The 25,612-nt window shown below is 34.7% G+C and overlaps 1 long non-coding RNA gene across 2 annotated transcripts in view; it reads right to left on the reverse strand.

The window, feature by feature from the left end:
• LOC114941690 (uncharacterized) overlaps positions 1–25,612 on the reverse strand; it is a 96,879-nt gene that overhangs the window by 53,194 nt on the left and 18,073 nt on the right. For both annotated transcript variants that reach the window (XR_003821687.2, XR_003821686.2), the window contains exon 2: positions 13,440–13,554. This is a non-coding gene — a long non-coding RNA (uncharacterized LOC114941690). The remainder of the gene's footprint in view (positions 1–13,439; positions 13,555–25,612) is intronic.

The following is a 25,612-nucleotide window of genomic DNA, read 5'->3' on the forward strand; positions in this document are numbered from 1 at the left end:
AGCCAAGCTTTTTTTCCCACGGCGTCAAGCTGTCTTCTGTCTGTTTTAAATTCCGAATCTTGAGCTTTTAGTTTTCCCTTTTTATTTAATCATAATGCTATCCATGTAATTAACAATGGAATATATTTTTTTGCGAAGATTAATATAGTGTAAAACAATTTTAAGAAATAAAAAACCCACAAAAATTACACAATCATACGAGAAAGAATGCATTAAATTTGTTCAACCAGAGAAATATAATTATCAAAAGGATAATATCAAAGGATATATCAAAAGGATAATAGAAAAAAGAGAAAAATGTTATGAAAAACCAAGGGATCAAGATATACGCATTACATATAGAACTTATTAGGCCTTGCATTACATATGGAACTTAGGCCTACGAATATTTGTCGCTCTTTCTTTGTGTGTGTTTCTGTATTTCTTTTTCTCTCTCTCACACAAGAGGAAAAAGTTGCAGTGGCTAGAGAGACGAGGTAAAAGAGTAAGAGAGACCTAGGGCGCGCAAAGCTCGGACCAGGTCGGCCTTTTGTAAGAGGAGGCCTTTTGTCGTCGCGACAAAGCCCGAAGAATATCCATCCTTCAAATGTGGAACAGCTGCCATCGAATGGCCTGGCTACCTTTTTTTTAGAGAGGCCCGTGCACACAAATACACATGTACTGAGCTTTAGGTCGGAGCAAGAGGTGAAAAGGGATGATATCGATGTAACAGAGAAAGAGACAAAGAGAGAGAGAGAGAGAGAGATGAAGCAGGATGCTGTTTCCAAATAGGCAGATTTCGCGTAGGTTCGCCTTGAAATGGTTCTATACACATCTCTATGCATAGGCGTAAAGTCCTCAGTAAAAAAATTAAGCATTTGCTCTTCTTTTGAATAAAAATTATTTGCATAATATTTAATATAAAAAAAATAAAAATAAAAAAAAATAAATTTTAAAAAATTAAGAAAGAATAAAAAATAAAAATTAATTATGCCCATGTTTTTATATATTCTACTTTATATTTTATTTTCTCTGTATTACTGCTAATACGCCCGAAAGAGTCAAGTCTGACATATCGAATTTGCAGTGACGTAATGTATAAAAAAAAAAAAAAAAAACGCGTATTTTCGATGTTTATTTATACAATCTACCGACTTGTACATTTCGCGATTATATTACGTGTAAATAAACAAACATATGGAACGTATTGAAAATAGCAAAATGATGGAAAACTTGAAACGTTAAAAAGATTCCACGCATTTTCGACGAGGTAGGAGGAGAAGCGCGCGATTTTTTGATGTATCCTATATAAATGCAGACTCTCGCTTGTATCTCGGTTATAGGCCGACAGCAAACGGAATATTCAATAAGCTAATCGCGATGCCACGCGTGCCTTTATTATTCATTTATTGGGACACGAGCGAGGGTGAAGGAGAGAGGGAGACAGATATCACAGTCTGTATTTATGATGCGATCGATATAGGGAAACAATATATACATCTCCAATTTAAAATCTATACGTCACAATAGCGCGTGCGATTTTTCCTCTGCGATAAAAATCGATTTTTAATCTTCCTATTTGTTATCGAAGGTATACACTTGATTTTTTTCTGCGTATAAAATTTTGTGTAATGGTAATAATTTAGTATGTCAGGGTGTAAAATTCCCTGACAGATTTTTCAAGCCCAGAAATTAATTTTTTCCTCTGACTTTTTAGTATTATTTTTTCCAAATATATCATTTGCATATATCTATATGATAAATCAATTAAATGTTAAATCATGAAATCCTTGAGATATTTTTGTCAACAATGAAAAGGTTCGGAAGTTAAAAATTTAAATCAATTATACAATCTGCATTATGTACTTTTTATTTATTATTTATTTATATTATATCAAATTTTTTAGTTAAGTCTCTATCAAACACATTGAAATAAAATCACACCACGATGAAAATATAAATTAACGAACACGTTGTAGATGAATCAATTTTTAACAACACAGAAAATTAGCGTGCTGGAAGTCAAGGAAAAGTTAATATTTATTTAATAAAAAATTTCAAATTATGGAGATAAATGTAGAATAATGTGAAAAATCTAGATAAATAGTGAAAGTTCCTGACTTTTCCCTGACAATTCCAGATTTATAAAATTCCCTGACAATGCCCGGTTTTCCAGATTTCCCTGACCGCTAGATACCCCGTATGTGTTAATTGAATCGAGAAAAGACTAATGAGCGTAAACACATATATGCGAAAGTAAACTGATGGCGAGACTATTACGCAATCGGTGAAAATTATTGTACCATAAAATAACAGCACTGGGATAATGTAGCCAGAACAGCGCGTTGTTGAGGTAGCGGCGTGATTTCAGACCCGGCTTTGCTTTAATTCGAAACAAAGTTGAGGAAAGAGATCTGGAGCAAATCCTATTGTTCCCTGTATATGGATCCAAATCTAAATTCGCTTGTAAGCTCGATTTTGGTAACTTTATATGTATATATGCTCAATTATATATATTATATAATACAGTCATTTTTTTATAATAAATATTAAATAAAATTAGCTTGAAATTAAAGAACAGAGAAATAGATGCTTTCCAGTATTGGATAAAATTTTAGTTGATTAAAGTAAGCCATTAATCAATAATTAAGAGAGAGATTAATCAAACGTACATGTGGTTGGTGTACTAATTTATTTAATTTATCATTTATCAGTGTAAAATTAATCAAAGCATAGTAATTGATTAACGCTTAACATTGTACATATGATTTAATAAATCATGGTTAATGTAATCGATTCAAAATTAATCGAATAATTTATTTGATTCAATATATATGATAGTAGATAATTACAATAATCTAGACATACCTATCATTTGTGTACATTTTCTTTATTACAAATTTTTATAATAAATCTACAAATAATATATCCACATTACAATGTATTTGATTACGACTTACATCATCGCTATTTGATCGTACAATGATTAAATGTTAATCGATTACTTTGCTTCGATTAATTATACGTTGATGAATATCATTAATCAATCAAATTATTTCCGATTAAATAATGGTATTATGCATATAATATTATATAATAATTAATTTCGATTACTTTAATCGATTAAAATTTTAATCGATCAATAACAAACACTGGACATTTCAAGCAACAGATTTCTCAAAAAAGATTTTGTTTTAAATATATTTAGATAAAATTATATGGCAATTTATCTAGACAATTTCCAGATAATATTATTTTTTAATATTTAAAATTTCACACAAATGTAGAATAATGTGAAAAAATCCAGATAAATACTAAAATTTCCTGACTTTTTTCCCTGACAATTCCAGATTTATAAAATTTGTTCCCTGACAATACCCGGTTTTCCAGATTTCCTAGACACCCTGTTTATGCTATAACTCTAAACCAAATTATGTGAACATTATTCTAGAAAATTTAATAAAGATAACACTTTTATTGTCTAAGATGCAGCTAAAATGCAGATAAAACATTGTTATTATCTATATAAAGAGCGTGTCAAAATTTCATCTATATAATTTTATTTAGATATTTAGAAGACTACTTGTAATATATCCATACATATACGCAATTCATTCGCGTTCGAAATTATTAAGACGATTCCAGGATTTCGAGAATCGCAGCACTCGCAGCGCGAACTCGGCGAGCTACCAACGCGCGGAAATAAGAGCATTCGAGCAATGCCGCGATGCAGCGATGCCGGTGCATCGTTGAAATAGCGATTAATTCTCCCCAGTTTCGGCGGCCTGGTACAGCGCGCGGTTCAAGTTCGCAACAAAGTTCCCGGCCAAAGGGAAGGCTCTCTCTCACTCTCCATCTCTCTCTTTCTCTTTCTCTTCGCGGAGTATGGGTGGCGTCGGAATCCACCGGCAAGTTCCGAAACCCTCGAGATGAAAATGCCTCTCCACCGGATTAGCCCCCGCTGGCTGGCCGATTGTGTAGTCCCCATACCTAATGTAGACTACACTCATTGCTGGCTAGCTTCCGGTCCAGGGCCGGCCAGATCAGAGAGCGGACCCCGCAAGTAATTGTGTAATTCCAGGATTTTTTCGCACAAATTATTTTTTAAATTATTTCAAATATTTGCAATAAAGCAAAAAAAAAAATTCTTTTAAACATACAATGGAGAATCAATATATCTCACTCTAGCTTTTTTATCAATTGTCTAAAATATACTACTAAAATATAATTATATTCGATATATGTTTTTTTAATTTTAGCGAATAATGAGCTTTTTTATATTATGTAAAATTTTTAATCCATTGTAAAACTTGTAAGCATTTTATTGACGTAATAATGAAATAATATCTTCAAGAATTCTCTTAAAAATAGCACATAACGAATTTAGAAATTCTGTATATAACAAAATAATAATTTTAATTTAATGATATGCAAATTGAATGATATCGTAATTTTTATAAAATTCACAAAATAGTTTGCTATATCACATCGATGCATGTATTTATTTATTGAGATAAATGTCTGTTATATTTATTTTCAAAGAGAGTCGATAGTAAATTATGTTACTGAATTTTCAATCAGTGGATGCATCATACTCGTATACATTTGCATACAAAATCGTATGCGTTCATCTAACAAAGTACGTGACCGTACAATTAATGGACCAGCTGAGATAAATTTAGAATTCAAAGGAAGTGTATTTAATGGAACCGATAATTTATTTGAAATTTATTTTTTACTTCTAAAAAAAAAAGAATTGATTATATCACTAAACAACGCAGTCTATAAAATTAAATGTATGATTTAATTTTTTTATTAATTTTTTTTGTAATGATCAAACGTAATAATTGTATTCCTAAGTTTTGGAAAATCGAAAAGATTAGTGTTATCTCACGCTGTGCGATAACAACAAGTTTGGCGAACGTGTGTGAAACAATCTAGATGAACAGGAATGTGTCGAGCAGAGGAAATGATAAATTAACCGATTGCGACACATCTCTGTCCTCTTCTACCTTGATGTTTGCAAACATTAGCTATTCAGATATTTATGCGAATAACGCGTTTTACATTCAATATTATCTAAAATAAATTTAGACCACTCTGGGGCTCTTCCCTTATCATATTTAAAGTAATTATTTCATACATGTAGATCGAAGTAATTAATATCGTGGTAAATATTTTTTTAGCAAAAAATTTGTTTTTTACTTCTAAAAAAAAAGAATTAATTATATCACTGAACAATGCAATCTCTAAAATTGAACGTATGACTTAATGACCAAATACAATAACAATTGTATTCCCAAGTTTTGGAAAATAGAAAAAATTCGTGTTGTCGCACAGCTAACTCACAAGTAACCATTCTTTTTCAAATTTGGTACAAATGTAGTACTACCAAAAATATTTGACCCGTATTTTTTTATTTGTGCCCATACGCAGTTTTATGAGTATATAGTTTATAGACCTTTAAATTCGAAAAATATTGAATTTTCTATCTTTATCTTTTTTATTTTTTTCTCTATCCTTATAAATATAACAAAATTAATGTAACATATAGAAGCTTTTTGGATCGCAAATTATGAATGTAAAGTAAAATTTGTAAAATTATGTTTACATAAAATATTGAAAAAAATAGCAAAAAGATAGAAAAAACAATGTAGAATAGAGAATTGAGAATGTTTCCGTTGCTCATTACATATATTATTGACATATTTTTATCTATGTACATATTTTGAGGAATTAAAAATTTAAGATTTAAAATAGTTAAAAGAAAAAATAAGAATAAAAAAGATATAAAAGAATTCTTTCTTTAAAAACTTACAAAAAAATATAAATATAAAACAAAAAAATATATTTAATAAAATAAAAAAAATAAATAATATATAATATGTTATATATAGATAATTAGTATGTGTTATATAATAATATTAAAGAAAAATGTATATAGTGCGTGTGTGTCAATAATTCTCTATTCTACATTGTTTTTTTCTATCTTTTTGCTATTTTTTCAATATTTTGTTATGTAAACATAATTTTACAAATTTTACTTTACATTCATAATTTGCGATCCAAAAAGCTTCTACATGTTACATTATTTTTGTTATACCTATAAAGATAGAGAAAAAAATAAAAAAATAAAGATAGAAAATTTAATATTTTTCGAATTTAAAGGTCTGTAAACTACTCGTAAAACTGCGTATGGGTACAAATAAAAAAATACGGGTCAAATATTTTTGATGGTACTACATTTGTACCAAATTTGAAAAAGATCGGAGTGTAACACTTGGGTAGGATTACTTGTCAGAAGTTTTACAATGGATTCGATGACCGGAGAAATGACGTAATTTCCTCTGCCACTTGAAATGTTTAATCTCGCCGAAATTCCGCTACTTAAAATTGCTACAGCGCATCTCCTCCCACGATCAATGCAGCGTCTTCCTTATTCATAAAGATCACCTTTTGTAGCGCTATTAGCGCTCACATACGTCACCTTCACGATCACCAGCGGCATTCTTGTGTATCCTCTTTCCCTCTCTCTCTCTGTGTCGTTCTTTCTGTCATTTCGATCTCATAGAAAACGTCTATTAGCGCGATCCTATTCTACAAACACACGGCGCCTTTGTACCCGGCCAACAACGCGCTTACGGTTCTCAATCATCGTTCTGAATAAGACGCGGCTCAGCGGTTATCCAACGGAATTTGTTTACGTAGTAAGACATCGTTCGTCACTTTGTGTCATCGTTGTCTAACATCGTCGCGACGCTACATAAATCTTTCTCTCAGCTACCTAACATCGTCATTTAATCGCCGCTTTAAATCGCGACCTTCTCCTCTTTCACGGAAATGCTTGAGTCTAACAAGCGGTTCTACAGGAATTTGGGCTTCAATTTAATGCAAAAAAATGGAAAATGCATATATCATATTCTATATACAGGGTGTAATAACAAAGGGAAGTTGTTATTCTGCCCATTGAAATGAGCAAAAAAGTTCATATAAACATATGTCTGAAAATTATTTTTTAATGGGCTTCTTCATCCTGCCGTTTGACAGATGCCGGTTACAAAAAATTTTGGTTTTGTCCATTTTACTTGAAAATGAATTTTTTGAAATATGAAAATAATTTTCTACTATTTCATATTGTTGGAAAAAAATAATACACTTTGTACACTAATTATCCTAAAAATAATTTTTAATTTCCTACGAGAACGTTTGACAGATGATTACAAAAAAATTTTATATTTGCCCATTTTGCTTGAAAGTGAATTTTTTGAAATATGAAAATAATTTTCTACTATTTCATATTGTTGGAAAAAAATAATACACTTTGTACACTAATTATCCTAAAAATAATTTTTAATTTCCTACGAGAACGTTTGACAGATGATTACAGAAAAAATTTTATATTTGCCCATTTTGCTTGAGAATAAATTTTTTGAAATATGAAAATAATTTTCTACTATTTCATATTATTGCAAAAAAAATAATACATTTTGTACTAATTATCCTAATAATAATTTTGAATAAGCTTCTTTATCCTGCCACAATATTTGACAAAATAATTTTCTACTGTTTCATATTAAACATATTTGAACACATGTTATTTATACAACGAACTTTTCAGTCTTTCACATTTTTTACACCCCGTATAATTGTTTACCCATCTCTGCTCGATTTCGACGAATCAGTGCCGGTGAAATATATACTCGGACGGCTCTGGATAAATTCAGAGATAGAGAGAGCCGATGGACCGGCTAACCGTTCGACCGGTTAACTACTCGGTTAGCGATTTAACCGCTACGCTGCTAATCACCCATTCGGTTAACCAACCCCGTCGCGGCTACAAACGGAGACACGCGCGGAATTTCGATCGCATAAGCACCCGTTCGTTCGTTCGTTCGTTCGTTTGCGGCGGAACGCGCGCGAAAGCGCCTCTCTCGCGCGGATGTAGCCTCTCGCGCTATACGTCGGAAATGTTCGGCATTCTAATGAGGAAACGTTCTACGGCGCCGCCTTATACATATTTCGTTCGTTGCGCGTTGATTGTTTGCCGCGCGTGGGCGATAAGTCGCGTGCCTAACTTTCCTTCTCTCTCTGCTCCCTTTTCGAGCTCAAAGGATTAAGCAAACTGTTAATCGCTTTAAATCAAATACCGCCCGCCTACAATGCGAATATTTGCTGCATTATCGAATCCATTAAATGCAAAAGGGAAACTGCGGAATTCGGATTAAAAAGAAAACAGGCTTAAATAAAATTCAATCATTACTTTCGAGTTATATTGTTGTTGTTTTATTTTCATTAATCGTTCAAAAGGGGATAGCTACAAAAAATCGTGCTGCAGAAAAAAATTATCTAACTTACTGGGTTAATATAGCCAGATAATTAAACAAATTTTTTTTCTTCTATATTTGATTATATTTTGATAGAAATGCTGAGTAAGTGTTCTTCCTCAATTTTAATTATACATTTTAGTGTTTGTAATCGTTCGTAATTTTTGATAAAACTACAATTTTTCTTTAAAGTAAATATTAAATCATACGCGGAATTTTCTCTTAGAATTTACCTTGAACAAACACTGTGGTATTGAAAGAATTTTATAAAAGTTTCTCTGATTAATATTTGTCATAATAAAAAATATTAATATGTACATAAAAATTGTCGTATACATAGTAAAATTAATCGAACATATTTGCTTTCTTATTGTGATAGATATCAATATTTTTATTAAAATTCTAAGAGAAAATTCTCTCTGTGTAGATTATTTATTTCCGAAGAAATTAAAAATTAATAATACCATTCAAATTAGTGACTTTCAAAGAAAAAGTCCTTAAAGATCGAAAAACACGATTTTAAACAAGTCTCAAAAATTCTGACATTCAAAATTCTTTCATTGCACTAAATATATCCACACAAAAATCATTTTATGTAATTTAAAATATTTAGAAAATTAATTTTTTTTCTTAAAAAAAAATTTAATTAAGCACACTCGTCTTCCGTGAAGATAATATTTGCGCAAGATAGGGTCTCCGGAATATGCAATATCTTTTGCTCATGTGCCGGAGAAGACGCCATTGGCCCAAATTTCCACCATCAAATTACTCTTCCAATTACATCGCGATTACTTGCGCGGACCTAATAAACGCGAGTCAATAAGCCGACAGGTAGGCAGCCCGGTATCCTGAACTGGCGTTATGCCTCACCGTAATGCTGAATTACTGTCTCAGCCCGGCCACGTGATTAACATCGCGGAGGCCCGCGGTAACAATTAGAGAAACCTCGAAGAGATCTGCCGGTTTGGAGCGATAGATAGAGCACCGGGAAAACGAGAGAGAGAGAGAGAGAAGGAGGAAGAGGAAGGCTGATTACGTCGCAGCGCGATATTTTACGTCACTTCCGGTTACAAACCTCCTCCGAGCGGGTTATGAGACGCCATTTAGTAGAAGGGAGATGCGCGCGCGGACGAAGAGCGACTCTCTCCACCGCCGAGAATTAATTTGAATTGAATTACCATGAATATCGTCGACGCTTGGCATTTCCGTCGCAAACTAAGCGCTTCGAAGAGAGAAAAAAAAATAATAGTCCGCGCGTTCTTTGATGATGCGCGGAGTACCGTCTCTGTCAATTTGCGCGGGAAAAATCAAATTTTTGATTTTATTTTTTTGTGTCGCGACATTTTATACAAATATTGGTCATATAAATAAATATCGGCAAATTTTTTCACATTGCTTCTTCAAACGGTTCGGTCATAAAAAAATTACTGTCATATATAGGTAGTGTTGTGGTTAGATGATTTAAAAATTAGCTAGATAAAGGCGAGATAAAAATATGTAAATTCATCTTAGATATGATGAAGATGACTTTGTTTTAAATATATCTAGATAAAAGATAAAATTATTCATCTAGATAATTTTCTAGATAATAATTTTCAAGACTACTTATGTAAACACAGTTATTAAAAAAATGTAAATTATAAGAGGGATATAAAAATATATGTATTCATATTTTTATTGATAAATTTTTATCGTATACTGCTTAAGTTCTACTATTCAAGTATTTTTATGTGCTATGATTCTAAATCAAAATTATCTGAAAATAAAGATAAGATAAAAGTTTCATCTAGATGATCATCTATATAATTTTATTTAGATAACAGCAAACACTGCATATATATTTCTCATAATTTCTAGATATAGCAGGGAGCCAAGATATTACATTGTCTCTAACTGCAAACCAAATCGAGGTTGATGGTATATATGGGTTCGTATTGTGCCAGGCAAACAAAACGAAAAGCGGATGTCCGTGACCGGAGAACTTTTCTCGAGACTAACGATAACCTCCCGATAAGAAACCAGTGGAGTCGTCTTGAAAAGATAAAAGTGTGTATATACATATATACATATATACATATATACATATATACATATATACACATATATATACATACATATATATATATATATATACATATATACATATATATATATATATATACATATATACATATATACATATATATAGATATACATATATATATATATGTATATATGTATATATATATATATATATATATATATGAACACAGAACGCGCGCGATCTTTCGCGTTCCTTCGACGTGAGTTTCCTCTCTCTCTTTCATTAGCGATAGACGATAACCACCAGGCCCAAGCAAGATGAAGAGGACCGGAGGAGAAATCCCCAGCCAGCCCCGCGGCGATCTTTAACAACCGAGAGACGGACGCAACTTTCTTCGCGGCTTCCGTTTTCCCCAGGGAAACGCCCTGCGAATTATTCCGAAGATATTCATCTCGATACGAGACTCATTGTTGCCGCACGACTTCCAATCTATTGTATGCGCGGATCTGAAAGTTCGCCAATTTGCGTTTTGGCCCTTAGCGATCGAGAGAGAAAGAGAGAGGGAAAGCTAGACTTTGGAATGCCAAGAACGTCGTTTCGAAATGCATCTATGAGACCTTAGGATTTTATAGGACCTTGAAAAGTCAAAGTCCCGGAAATAAATTCGGGAAGTCGTAATTTGTGCGAAATACACATTTGAATATTCGAATTTTGTGTATTTCGGAATCTCTTCCGAATTTCCTGCCATTAATTACTCTGTACGACAGTGATGATAATAATGAATCAAAAGGGGTTAGTGGGGAGAAAAATCCTGGCGCAGCTTCGTCGTATTTAATTACTTACATGCGTAGTTAACGTCGCGCGCTCTCTCGCGTCTCCGTGATAATGCACGGCCAAACAGCGTCTGACATATTTTAGGAAAATCGGAAAATCGCGAGCGACGAGGCCGGGAATACATAATATCGCGCCGTGTGACGGTGACAGGTACCTGATATATACAAAGTGCCCCAGAACTACTGCCCGAATTTTCCAGCAAATTTAATGGCATTTTGAAGCTTGAAAAATTACCATCCTTTCAAGATCGATTTTATATCGGTAACACTGTTCAATAAAAAAATTACTTTTTTCGAACACCGGAACGAGATTAACAAGGTGTCCAACAGACTCGATGAAAAAAATTCCCTGACTTTTTCAGATTTTTCAAGACCAGAAATTAATTTTTTTTCCTGGCCTTTTAGTATTAGTTTTTCCAAATATATAGTTTGCATATATCTATATAGTTTATCAATTAAATGTTAAGTCATGAAATCCTTGAAATCCTAAAAATTTAAATAAATTATACAATCTGTATTATGTTTACGATAATCGAAACAAACATGTCTCTATAAACTATTTAAATAATCACCTTTTTATTTATTCATATTATATAAAATTTTTTAGTTAAATCTCTATCAAACACATTGAAATAAAATAACACGACGATGAAATATAAATTAACGAACACGCTGTAGATGAATCGATTTTTACCAACACAGAAAATTAGCGTGCTGGGAGTCAAGGAAAAGTTTATATTTATTTAATAAAAAATTTCAAATTATTGGGACAATGTAGAATAATGTGAAAAAAATCTAGATAAATAGTAAAATTTCCTGACTTTTTTCGCTGACAATTCCAGATTTATAAAATTCTTTGCCCGGTTTTCCAGATTTCCCTGATCACTAGACACTCTGGTTTCTTATATTCTTTTTGACGTCAAATCCGGTTTCCAAATTGCTCCATCACGTCACAATTTGAAGAAACTTTTAATTAAAGTTGCAAAAGAGCTATTTGCAACTTTAATTAAAAATTTTTCAAAATTGTGATAAAATAATTTGGAAACCAGATTTCCGCATTCAGCATCCAAGAAACTATATATAAGAAACGACTAGTCACGTTTTAATTTTTTTTGTTGAACAGTGCGATATATAAATATTCGAGAGAAAATATATAAATATATTTTTAAAATTAAAATTGATTAATTGCTCCGACATATTTACATGGACCTTTAATACGGAGAAAGAGAGAGAACGAGAGAAAAAAAAAATGGAAAAAAATTCCTAAATCTAAATTACGAAAAGATTAAAATAAAGATCTCGCTGAATAATTGCGAGTCTGTCCACTCGAGAAAAAGGAAGGCCTGACGAAAACGCCTCGGCATCCCGGCAATTTCCTCTCTCGTGGACCTCTGCGAACGCCCTCTCGTTCCTCCACTCTATCTTCATTTAATCACTTTTGCTTTCGTCAACGCGCCGCCGCGGGCTAAACGACAGGCGTTGATGGAGCTCGACGGTGAAGACGTCGAAGAAAGAAACGCGATAGGTTCGAGGGGCCAAACTGCGCCAAAAAAAAAAAAAAAAAGAAAAAGAAGGACGGAAATCTCTCTTCCCCTTTCGACGGAGAATGACAGGGTAGGAGTTCTCGCACCCTGCGGCGATCGGAAAGTTTCACGGAAATGCGACCCTTCAACCGAGAGTCTCTTTAGGTCGTCGCGAAACGCTTCGAGAATTGCATAAAACAGAGAGGTGCAGCTATTGTGATTGATATGCTACGTCAAGTCTCGTATCGGCGAATAAAAATATATGTATTGTATATAATCACGACTGCTCTGTCAATTAATTCTTTTTTTATACATCTCTCTTTGAAAGACGCACAAAAGTCCCTCGTTAGAATAAAATTCTTCTATACAATCGCCGATGGTTATCTCCCTTTCTCTCTCTATCCATTCCGTGGAATGTCTTTTTAAGAGCACCAAGGGTGACAAAGGGAACAAAATGTCTCGAGAGGCCGCGAACTTAAAACTCGCGACAGAACAATAGCCCCGCATATGTGTACGAGCGCGTTATGTATGTATAGGATGATCGTGTTTTTTCCATGGCAAAAGAGCACGTTTTTCGTTTCACGAAGCTGTTCGTCAGCGAATACATTTTTCGAGAAAATAAACGGATATATATATAAATTGAAACGGATACGTTTCTATTTTTTTGTCACCCTGTATATTAGTCCGCGGTTATGCATATGTATGTAAAAACGGATGTGACATGCATTAGAAAAGGAATAAATTAAATGAGACTTACGTAACGTCGATGGACAACAGCTCGAAGTCGCCAAAGTGTTAATTACGACCTCGATTACGCTGCTTGATAAATGTGAAGTAGTTTTTTTTTCATTTTCGTAGCAGTAGCATCGGTTCTGAAACGTATGAATAAAAATATATTAACAAAATTAAGAACATTATTCTATATTATGATATAAAAATATATTAAGCTATATTAAGTCTAAAAAAAGTTTAAAAAATATATTAAATATTATATAATATAAAAATATATTAAATAATAAGAATATTAATTGAATATATTAAGAATATTAATTGAAAAATATATTAAGTTTTAAATGCAAATATAACTCGTGAATAAAAAATATTATTTTTTTGCGTACATAAGGTTTAATAATATAATAATCAAACATTTTGTCAAAACATAACTTTATCTTTATGAGAGATAATATGTTATCAGCGCATAGTTTTTTTTATATTAAAATATTAATTTTATATATCGATAAGACTAGAATGGATTAAAAAGAACAAATTTTTTTATCAACTGATCTGCTAAAAATAGTCATCGAAACGTCAAACGACTATTGGTCAATTTTCCGGCCGTGAATTTTTGTATTAAAATATTAGTCTATAAATATAGTTTTCGGAGTGTGAGGGAGTTTTCCATCTAATATCTATCGATCTGGGTTGTTGTTCAAACTACTATGCTCATGCGTCACGTGTAACTATGTCGTTAAACTTCGTGCCATTGTGTCCGTGTGGCGTAACTTGTATTACTAACACGTCTATTAAAAGTTTGGCTCTCGGCTATATAGGAAGGAGATTCGTTAACGAAATTTATCCAGCCCTGCGACGAATCGACAGCAACAATAGACATTTCCAATATGCGGGAAAGTTCAAAGTCTAATATAAAATTATCAGTGCTTGCTGTTATCTAAATAAAATTATACAGATGATCATCTAGATAAAATTTGGATCTTTATACAGATAATAAAAATGTTTTGTCTGTATTTTAGACAAAAAAGTGTTATCTTTATTAAATTATCTAGAATAATATTCAGATAATTTGGTTTAGAGTCATATAAGACATAAAAATACTTGAATAGCAGAACTTGAATAATAAGCGAGAAAAACTTACAAATAAAAATATGAATATATTTTTCATGCCCCTTTCATAATTTATACTTAAAAAATAATATTACCTGAAAAGTATCTAGATGAATCGCCATATAATTTTATCTTTTATCTAGATATATTTAAAACAAAATTATCTTCATCTTATCTAATTGTAAGCTAAATTTACAAATTTTTATCTCATCTGTATCTAGCTAATTTTAAAATCATCCAAGCACAACACTGAAAATTATACGAATCAAAACATATATGAGAACGAGATAAAAGCGAATAATGCAATAGTTTTTCCCCCAGAATATAAAAGAATATTATATTTTCGATTCGGTGCCTTCGTACGCACGAGGCGTATCGAAAATTCGATTTTTATTTCATATTACCATAAATAAATTCGATTTATTATAGTTCATCAATTTACGTTCATCAATGGCCGTGTGTACACATGCACATACGTGCCCGAGATGCAACGCATATGGGTAGTAGAGAACGTTTATCGATTTCTCCATGTGTACCACCATACGCATTTGTATTCGATTCAGACGCTCATTACAGTATTGTCTCCAACATGCGCTGGAACACACTCTATCGAGTTCGTTAGCGTTAAAAGTATCGACGACAAAAACGTTAAAACTGAATATCTCGTTAATCCTACACTTAACGCCAGAATCTGAGAGTTGACGAAATCGCTGAATCGTCATCCCTTCTCGCACAAAGGGAAAATATTTTCGCGCTACAATGCACACAGATTTATTACATATATATATATCTCTGATAAATTGGACGATTTTTGGATTTATTTAGATTTATGCACAATATTTTGAATATTGAATCCTATATATCTCTTTCTCTGTTCGCTTCTTCTCGGTGCACCCCTTATGCATTCGCACTCTCGAAATCTCTCCCCCTTCGGTAAAGTGCACACATTCCCGGCGCTCGTGCGAGACGTAGGAAGCCGAGCATGTGCATTGAACATTGATTTTAAGCGTATACTACTATCGGGGGAGCGAAAGAAGGGTAGCAGAGGGGTAAAAACGCGGGGATTTGCGCGCCATCTTACTTTTAATGGGAAAAAATCGGTAGGGGGAGGAGAACGGGTACACAAACCGGAAGACGGATGTGGGAAAGATTTCACGACTATCGAGACTCGATGGACCGACTCGCGATGGAGAGACCGGCGGACATTGGCGTAGCCACCCCTCGGTATTTTTCTTCCGTAGCCCATTTCGCACGTGTCCCGTTTTACACGAGAGAGAGCGCGCGCAGCGGACCACCGCACTTTTTATCTCTCTCGCCGGGCACCAAGTGATTCTTTAACGTCAGCGATACCTCGAAGGCACGTGTCAGTTGCTCGCTGCAGCGTTAAATGTATCGCCACGTTTTTTTTTTTTTTTTTTTTTTTTTCGACGCAATTTTGGCACCTCTTTGTAACAGAGTCACAGAATTGAAAATGTTTTATCAGGGTGTCCAGCAGACTCAATGAAAAAAAATTCTCTGACTGTTTTACATTTTCCAGAAATTAATTTTTTTCCCTGACTTGTTAGTATTATTTTTTCCAAATATATAATTTGCATATATCTATATGATAAATCGATTAAATGTTAAATCATGAAATTCTTGAGATATTTTTGTCAGCAATGAAAAGATTTGGAAATTAAAAATTTAAATCAATTATACAATCTGCATTATGTACGATAACCGAAACAAGCATGGCAATATAAACTATTAATTGACGCATAATTGAAATAAAATAACACGATGATGAAAATATAAATTAACGAACACGCTGTACATGAATCGATTTTTAACAACACAAAAAATTAGCGTGCTGGGAGTCAAGGAAAAGTTTATATTTATTTAATAAAAAATTTCACATAATTGAGACAAATGTAGAATAATGTGAAAAAATTCAGATAAATAGTAAAATTTCCTCATTTTTTTCCCTGACAATTCCAGATTTATAAAATTCCCTGACAATGCCCGGCTTTCCAGATTTTCCTGACCGCTAGACACGCTGTTTTTTTCGAAATAATAATTTCTTGAATGTTAAATACAAATCCGGTTTTTTAATTGCTCCATCACGGTGGAATTTTGAGAAATTTTTAATTAAAATTGCGAAACAGGGCTATTTTCAAGAATTTCGTCATATTATAACTTTAATATGTGCTGGAGAAGTTTTATTGCCATCTCAAAAAAAATTTTTGATGTCGATTATAGTTCATAAATTCATAAGATATCTATGGTTAAATATGAGCTGTGTTGCGGAAGTTAGTGACTTAGGTCATTCACAATTTACCAAATAAATTTAAATTGTTTATTTAATCTTAAACGTTTTTAGATCACTGAATATGAATCCAGCGTCAAAATTGTCAAATTTTAAATGATGGACTCAAGTGGATTTATAACATTTTTCATATTGAGTACTATTTTAAATTCGACGATTTTAACATTGAATTCTTATTCAATGACTTAAAAAAATCCTTAAAAGCTATTTCGTAAATCGTTAATAACATAATGATACTTTAATATATATTTTCACTTTAAAAATACAAATAAAAAATTACAGTGACAGTCAAGTATCTTTTCCAGTGCTGAACAAATAATTTCCATATAAAAGTACATTAATTTCTTTCAGTGTAAGATTAATTTCTGTTTTTTTTCTCGAACAGTATAAATTTTTCAAACAAAAGAATTCGTTCGTATAATAATTTACTATCGTCGTACTGAGCGATAAAAATTATTAACTCGCGGAAGGGAGTAACGCGTGAAATATTTATTAGCGGGGAAAAAGACCGATAGAAAATGGACGTATATATTTATATATATATATATATATATACACACACATATACATATACTCTGCTCGGTTTATCTCGGTGGCGTATCTATCGGGTAAACGTTCGAACTCTCTCGCGAAGCGTAATTTAGTTAAAGGGTGTAAGCGCATAACTTTCGTAAAACACACCAACTGTATTATTCAAGACGGCGATAACACGTGGTGGCTAACAAACGACCCGCCCGTACCTTCCTGGCAATTTAAGGGGTCAAAAAGAGAAAAAATATAACGCCGCGCGTTACTATATACCTACGTTCATACTACGCTACACTTTCCGTATGGGTGCGCGCTTACTCGTTACGGATATTTGCGTCTGCAACATTTATAACGCAGCCGGAATGTAAAATTTTGCGAAAGCTTTTCACAAACTTGCTTTGCATAAACACGACGGTGCGGTGCGCCGTCAATTATTCGTGAGTCGATCGACGGAAAATCCTAATAAAAAATCCCTACAGTTGTGGAACAAGTTTGCAAAAACTTGCTTCGGAATACTCCTCATTCAAGAGTTTTCAAGAATTTTAATGGAAAAGAGAATTCTCTCTTTTTTTTTTCGAATAAATAAATATTATTTTATAAGGGGGACTTTTTTCCCGCGAGATTTGTACTTTTGACGCTATTCAATTTTACAATTGGATTGCACAGTTGAGATAACATGAGCTTTCGTCGAGGGCTCCCGCTTAATTCTACGTCACACGTGATACGTACGTCCGAAACGACACACCCTCCCCCTCCCTCTCCCCCTTCCGCGCATTCTTTGGTTATTTAAGGGGTCAAAGTACATATCTCACCGCGGCTCTGTGCATACGTCACGTAATTCTCCTCCGGAAATTATTTTACGCTCGTAGCTCGTAGGTGCTCACATTATTTGTAATCACATTATATCCTCGAATTACTCTTATCAAACGCGAACCGTCGTGCTCTACATGCTTCTGCTCGGCTTAATCAAATTCTCGGGTCGGCACGGTTTATTTCCTCAACCCTATTTATTTGTCTGTCCATATCGGCGTTTTCGGTGTCTATCGCGTTATTAAAGTCACTTTCTCAATTTATGTCTCGTGTATGTCTTACGTAAATCGCTATTTATTATGTCATTAGGAATTTTAATAAAGCTTCATTTTATGTAAAGAAAAATATACGAACCTTTTAGTCTGTCTTTTTAGACTTTCAAATTTTCATCTCAGACGTTCAGTATAATAATAAGTGTCATATTAGGTTTTGTGTTTGCATTATGCACTACATATATGGTTATCTTCATTATTTAACTCCCGCCGTTCTCTAAATAGATACAGGGCCACATAGTTATTTTAAGGAATAGGCCCTCACTTATATGTATATATAAGTAATGACAAAAAGAGGGAAACCGACAAAAGCATGCGACATACTCGTGAACTTTCGTTATATTGTGTATAGCTTCATCTTCTTCGATTTTTACTTGACGATAATGTAAACATTTAATCATTATTTCAACAATTATTTTTGTATTACACGTGCAGGCAAAGTGGCACTTTGTGTGCGTGTTTTCTGTGCGGAAAGCGGCCGATTTCCCACGCCGCGCACAAAGCCACTTTGCCTGCACTTGGAATACAAAATAGTATGTGTATCACGTGCGGATTGACAATTGTTCACTCGTGACCAATTGTCAACTTTTCGCACTTGATACACAATATACTATTATACAAGGAGAATCGCTATATAAAAAGATGTTCGTCAACTTAAAATTTTAAAAGTAAATGTAGACATATTATATATCATACAAAAATTGAAGAAACAAATTATTACAATTAAAACGAAAAATGATACTGATTTTAATATTTAATTCTGATTTTTATTTCGAAAAAATAATTAATCACTGAAATTTGAGATTACACGGGAACTATTTTGCGAACATCCTGCGAGCTGAAAAGGATAGAGATCGCCGGGGCAAGGGTTGTGTGTGTCGAAGGAAGTACATGGATGGACCGACGACGTAATATCGGAGGCCGAAATGGTAATCGATAACGCATATATCTTCGCCGATGTATATTCAACCGTCCTCCACGATTTTCCGAAAGGAACCCCTTAATAAAACTACTTACGAGCCACCGAGAGACTCGACTCTTCTGGCTATATCTCTCGGGTCCTCTCCCTCTTTCCTGCCCATCCCTTTCGTTTCTATATTACGGCGACCTGAGGGACCGCCGACGATGAAAATACGTGAAATACGCCATCACGCCGTACGACTCTATTTATTAACTCTGCGTCTCTCACGCTGCCTCTTTCTCGAACTTCAGTATCATCCGCAAGTCTTCGATTGTGTATTAAATCTTTGATTTTCTCATAAAATTTTTTAAAATTTTGTATGCTTTTTTTTTTTAAAAAAAAGGAAAAATGTCTCCATAAAAAGTAAAGAAAACAACGAGCTTTTAAATATCAGAGTGCAGTCATTTCTTGAATAGATTATTTGAATTTAAAAGCGCATTTTTATTTATTTGAAAAGTGTTCACGCGATGAATATACAGGGTGTATCTATATAAGTATAAAAAATTTTAGATGATTCTTTGTCAAAAATTAAGGAGGGTTTCTTAGATAAAGATATATCAATAATTATTTTTACACAAGGAGAATCGCTATATAAAAAGATTTTTATAAACTTAAAATTTTTAAAGTAAATGTAGGCATATATCATATACAAAAATTTAAGAAACAAATATTTAATTAATATTTAATTAAAATTAAGTAAAAATAAAGTTATAAAAAAATAATAATAAATATCCTTTTTATTAATGGAAAATATCCACAAAGTTTCATTTTTTTAAATTTGTCTAAAATTTGAGAAAAAAAAAAAATCTTAATTTTAGTAAAGAATCATCTCTTAACACTTTTCGCACTTATTCACACCCTGTATAAAGGCAGTATTCTAAAAATATAGCACGTGTGCACTTTTTTTTCGTGTCAAGTTGAGGATTAGAAGCAGTGCAACCTATTTGAAGGAGTTCTTCAAAGCCTCGACAGAGAGAGATTTGTAGATACCAGACTTAGAAACAGATAACCGGAACATATCAGTAATTAATGTCATGTCACATTTAAGCGACTCTGGCCGTCACTGTCAGAAATGATTTCGAGTTTCGAGCTAATGGGGAAGACGTTCTCAATCTCTCTCTCTCTTTCTCTCTCCTTCTCTCGAGATATTTCCGACTACCACACACATCCCCTTCGGATCGATCATATCGATACGACCTACATTCAAACACGCGTCGCAAACACAAGTTTCCCAAACACAATGATCTGAAAATGCAAACATTTGTAGACGATCAAGCGTTATTACTTAAATATTATTCATGGCTCGCGTAACATGTTTGCGTGAAGTGCGTCTGCAATTTCTATTAATATCCTCCTCGCGCATCGGGTGTAATTTGCAACCCTACTCGAACAACCGCGCAATAAATAAAACACGTGTTTTTCGAACGATTCGCGCGCGAATTTTCTATATAAATTTAATTATATAAATTTAATTCCGCAAATATACAACATACCGGACTGATTCTCGATATTATGCGCGTTTATTGTTTCCACGCGTTTCTCCGGGAGTAATCGCGCGACGGAGCATGCGAGAGCATGCTTCGAAGGGAAAGAAGGAAGTAAAAAAAAAGTAAAAAAAAAAAAAATAAAAAATAAAAAAAGGAATCGGGAAGGAAGGCGAGAACCTGGGTCTTTCCGAGCGAGCGCGTATAAATGCATGGAGTTGCCGGGCTCTTTGCACTCTTCGCGCGGAATACTATTAATTTCGTATTCACTTCCTTCAGCGCGTCGCGTCGTCTCTCGCGCGCGATCGTCTCTACTCGTTAAAATTTGTGCTCGCGGAAAATTTTTGCAAGGTCTCTCGCCGACGCGCCATTATAATACGGCGTATGTAAATACGATATCGCGGCGTTTACAATGGACGGCGTAAAAATGGGAGAGAGGAGGAAGGTGAATATCCGGGGCCGAGGGCGAAAGATCCTCTGACGTCGTCTTTGGCCGACATCGCCGGAGGAGCATCGAGGGAGGAAATAGATGACCCGGCCAGCCGAGGCCTCGGTATCTCGATTGTATCGCAGCGGAACGAGAAGGGCGACAGGAGCGATGTAAATTTAGACACCGAGAGAGCGTTTTGCAGCTTTTTTTCCTCCCCTGCCTTAAATATCGGACTAAGGGTCGGTTTATGCGCTGCGAAACTTTGGAGGGAAAAAATAGACATCCCGTGTCCCAGATAAGATTTAAACATAATAATATTATAATGTCATATATTAATAGTATAAATAGATAGATTATAATGTCATATATTAATATTATAAATAGATAAATATACTATATATATATAGGTATATATGTATATGTAATATAATTATATAATGTATTTTATATTAATATATTATATAATTATAATTTTATATGGAGGGCGTATCTAAATAAGGGCGATGAATTTTAAGAGATGACTCTTTGTCAAAAATTAAACGGGGTTTCTTATATAAATATATACTCTTATATCCTTCCCTTATATCTTTCCCCATGAATGGATATTTTCCATTAATAAAAAGGATATTTATTAACATTTTTTTTCTTGGATCGTCATAAGGGGATGAAACTATCTTTTCTTCAGAAAGGTGTACGTCTTCAGGGAGAGATATAAGAGTAGTATGTTTCTATAAGAAACCCCCTTTAATTTTCGACAAAGAATCCTCTAAAATTGTTCGCACTTATTGACACAATAATAGAATAAATATATAATACTTGCTTATTTTCTGCTCTTAATAGACTGACGTAAGATCTGAATTCTTGTCAAGTCTAAATCTCAATATATATCTTCGCATATCTAGAATAATTCCACTTAGAAATCCTCGTAGTCGAGCGGCGACGACGCGAGCGTAATTCGCCATCGCGTTCGCACCTGAAAGTTGACCTCCTCGCAGCTGCGCAGCTGCCGCAGCGTCTATTAAAGGACTCGAACTACGGACAGAGAGAGAGAGAGAGAGAGAAGGGCGCGCGCGCCGCAAGACACTATATGGTAATTAGCTGCGGAAACTTGCCGAGCGAATTGTACCACGGGCCGCGCGCGCGGCAAACTATGCCCGTATGCCCCTTGGGTACCAAATACCACCATCCGAAGGGAGGAAGGGCGGAAGGGGGAGGGCGCGGGTGGCGCGGTTGGCTTAGACGGTGGCGACATTACTAAAATGTCAGAGAATGTCACCCATCTCATAATCTATGCCCCACGATCCCGCCGCTGCTCTCTCTCTCTCTCTTTGCCTCTTGTGCACCAGTCGAGCTTTCAGCGCGCTCGCTTCCTTCCACCCTCAGTCGGAGCCCAACCCTCCGGCTGCAGTGTCGCCACCGCATTCTCGCGAGAAATTAATTTGACCCTATTAAAATGATCACTTCTGGATTTAAGTTACGATCTCGCCCTGCCAGAGCCTCCGCCCACATCCTCCTGGCGTTCTAAATTTTGGACGGCAAGGTCTCGCGTCATCCCTTCTTCTCCTCCTCGTCGGGGGGATGAAAAAGTATACCTATATATGTGATTTCCAAGTGGTGGTGGGGCGAGTTACGAGGTCGAACTTCAAGCCGAGCTTTTCTTCGAGCCGCGAAGAAAAGTAGGTCTGCTTTTCTCTTAACGCTTTTTTCTTTCTTCACGCTTAAAATGAGGTGAACGATTCGCGGATCGGGAACGAGGTGGGAAGAGAACAGGGGCGGAAAGTTGTAAGATAAAAGGAACGAACGCGTAGCACATTTAAGAGATTGCGCGAGATGGGAAGAGCGTATAGTTGTTTCTCTTTTTTTTTATGATAATAAAAAAGAAGAAGCTTTTCTAGTCTTTGAGCCCGGTAGCGTCCATGTGCTTAACATGGCATGAAGCACGTGTAAACAATTTATGACGCGGCATCTACCAGGGAAAATTTTATGTAATTATAAGTTGTTATACACCGATTCAATCTCACGGTTATATATTATATGAGGATTTTAATACAGTTATATTAGTTTCAAACCATTTCAGGTTTCAGAGTCATAGATATAGCGCATGATTATGCATAGATGCATACTCGTCAACTACTAAACTCGCGAAAATCGGTCTCGTTACACCTAGACGACGGTAATTGCTGGTTGTAATCTTGATTCCTACCAGAGTTTCAATTTAAATGGCGCAAAATTAATTTTCGAATATTACAATTAAACTGGCAGCGAAATATACAGAGTGTATCTGAATAAGTGCGAAAAATTTTACATGATTCTTTATCAAAAATTAAGGGGGTTTCTTATATAAAGAAGAATATCTTTGAGAGAAAATCGTCCTTGAGGAAAAATTAAGTTTCTCTTTTTTTTTCTCAAATTTCAGACAAATAAAAAAAAATAAAATTTGGTGGATATTTTCCGTTAATAAAAAGGATATGTATTAATATTAAAAAAATATTTTAGATACATTTCGAAACATTAGATACACTCTGTATATATTTTTGCACGCATAATTTTCTATATTTCGCGGATCATAAATTCCGCAAAATAACGTATGTAGGCTCTCTCGAACGGTGCAATATTTGTTGCAACGCGCATCCGCGATGATGTCCGGTCGCATTTTCGCGTTATTGCGCGCGGCAAATGCGGGACGGGCGCGGGAAAAAGTGTGTAATTAATTTGAGCCTCCCGTCTGGGCAAACTCCAATCAAAGTGTACAAATATTAGAAAGCGTATCCGCGCGCGCGTGCAAACCGGGTCTCTCTCTCTCCCAACCAATTACCGCCTTCGCACCGGGAACGCGACGATCGCACGCGCGGATAACGAAAATTCTCCTACCGTCGATATTATCGCGCGGCGCTTAAGCTCCTTTTTTTTTATCCTCGGTTTTTCTCGCTCGAAAGCTCTCGCGGAAATGGCTTTACCCTCCGACATATCTCGATCTTCTCTCTCGCTTTTTCCCTCCCGAGATACGTGCTCGCGTTAAGGGGCAACAAAGTGCATTTAAAGCTGCTGGAAATGCAGCTTGTCCCCGAGGTTAATGCGTCAGCTGCTCGCTGCGAAAAATTGAAATTTTTTTACATTAAAACGGGAAGACATTTTTTTCGGAGCAATTTTTTGGAGCAATAAATTAATATATTTCTGTGCCTTGTTATTTTATGTTTAATTAGCTCGATTTATTTCTTCTAATTTTACGATTGAGAAAAATATATCAATTGTAAAGTAACCACATTGTCTAAAAATTCTAGATACAATCATGGGCGTCCGCAGGATTTTTCCCAGGAGGGGGCATGATTAAAATTTTTTTGTATTACACGTGCAGGCAAAGTGGCACTTTGTATGCGTGTTTTCTGTGCGGAAAGCGGCCGATTTCCCACACCGCCGCAAAATGGCGGCGTGCGATCGGCCACCTCACGGACAGAAAACGCGCACAAAGCCACTTTGCCTGCACTTGTAATACAAAATAGTATCACGTGCGGATTGACAATTGTTCACTCGTGTGGGGTGGTCGCACTCGCCTTCGGCTTGTGCGTCCAACCCCCGCACTCGTGACCAATTGTCAACTTTCCGCACTTGATACACAATATACTATTATTTCTTCTTTTTTGTTCCTTCTTAATTTTTAAAATTTATTTACTTTTTTTATACTAAATATGTAAATAAATTCCAATGTTTATTCAAAAGGAGAGCAAATGCACCCTCATAAGAGCGAGATAAATTTTGTTCCGCAAAGATTGATCATTATTATTCAATTAATGCTATCTGATTTATAAAGTCACGCCGAGTGACGCCAGACTCTAAGGCGACGGATTTTTAATTTGGACGCAATTAATAGGCTGGAAAAATCCACGGAGCATTTACACGGTGCCGCTTAATTAACAACGAAAGAGAGTGTATCGACAGCTCGCGGGTAAAAAGTGTTAAAGCGCGGTCGCGGAATCTCCCGAGGAATCTCGTCGCCGATCGAATTAATTAAAATTCGTCGCGCGGAAGCCTGTGGAGATCCTGCGATCCTCTTTGCCGGAGATATTTCGACGGTAATGATCGTTAATTACGGCATCGACTTGCCGCTTATTAACTCGGCGCCGCGCTTTAATTAGCCGCGCGTGCCCTCTTTCGTGGAAAATAAATATATATATATATATATATATATATATATATATATCCCCGAAAGAGAGACGTCACGGTGCCAACCGGGACTGATCGATCGGATGGTATCGTATCGTATCGGCTTGTCGCATTGATAAGAGCGTGACGAAACCTTT

The sequence above is a fragment of the Nylanderia fulva genome, unplaced genomic scaffold, assembly GCF_048542155.1.
Source record: "Nylanderia fulva isolate GAGA-0341 unplaced genomic scaffold, ASM4854215v1 Scaffold5, whole genome shotgun sequence".
Lineage (NCBI taxonomy): Eukaryota > Metazoa > Arthropoda > Insecta > Hymenoptera > Formicidae > Nylanderia > Nylanderia fulva.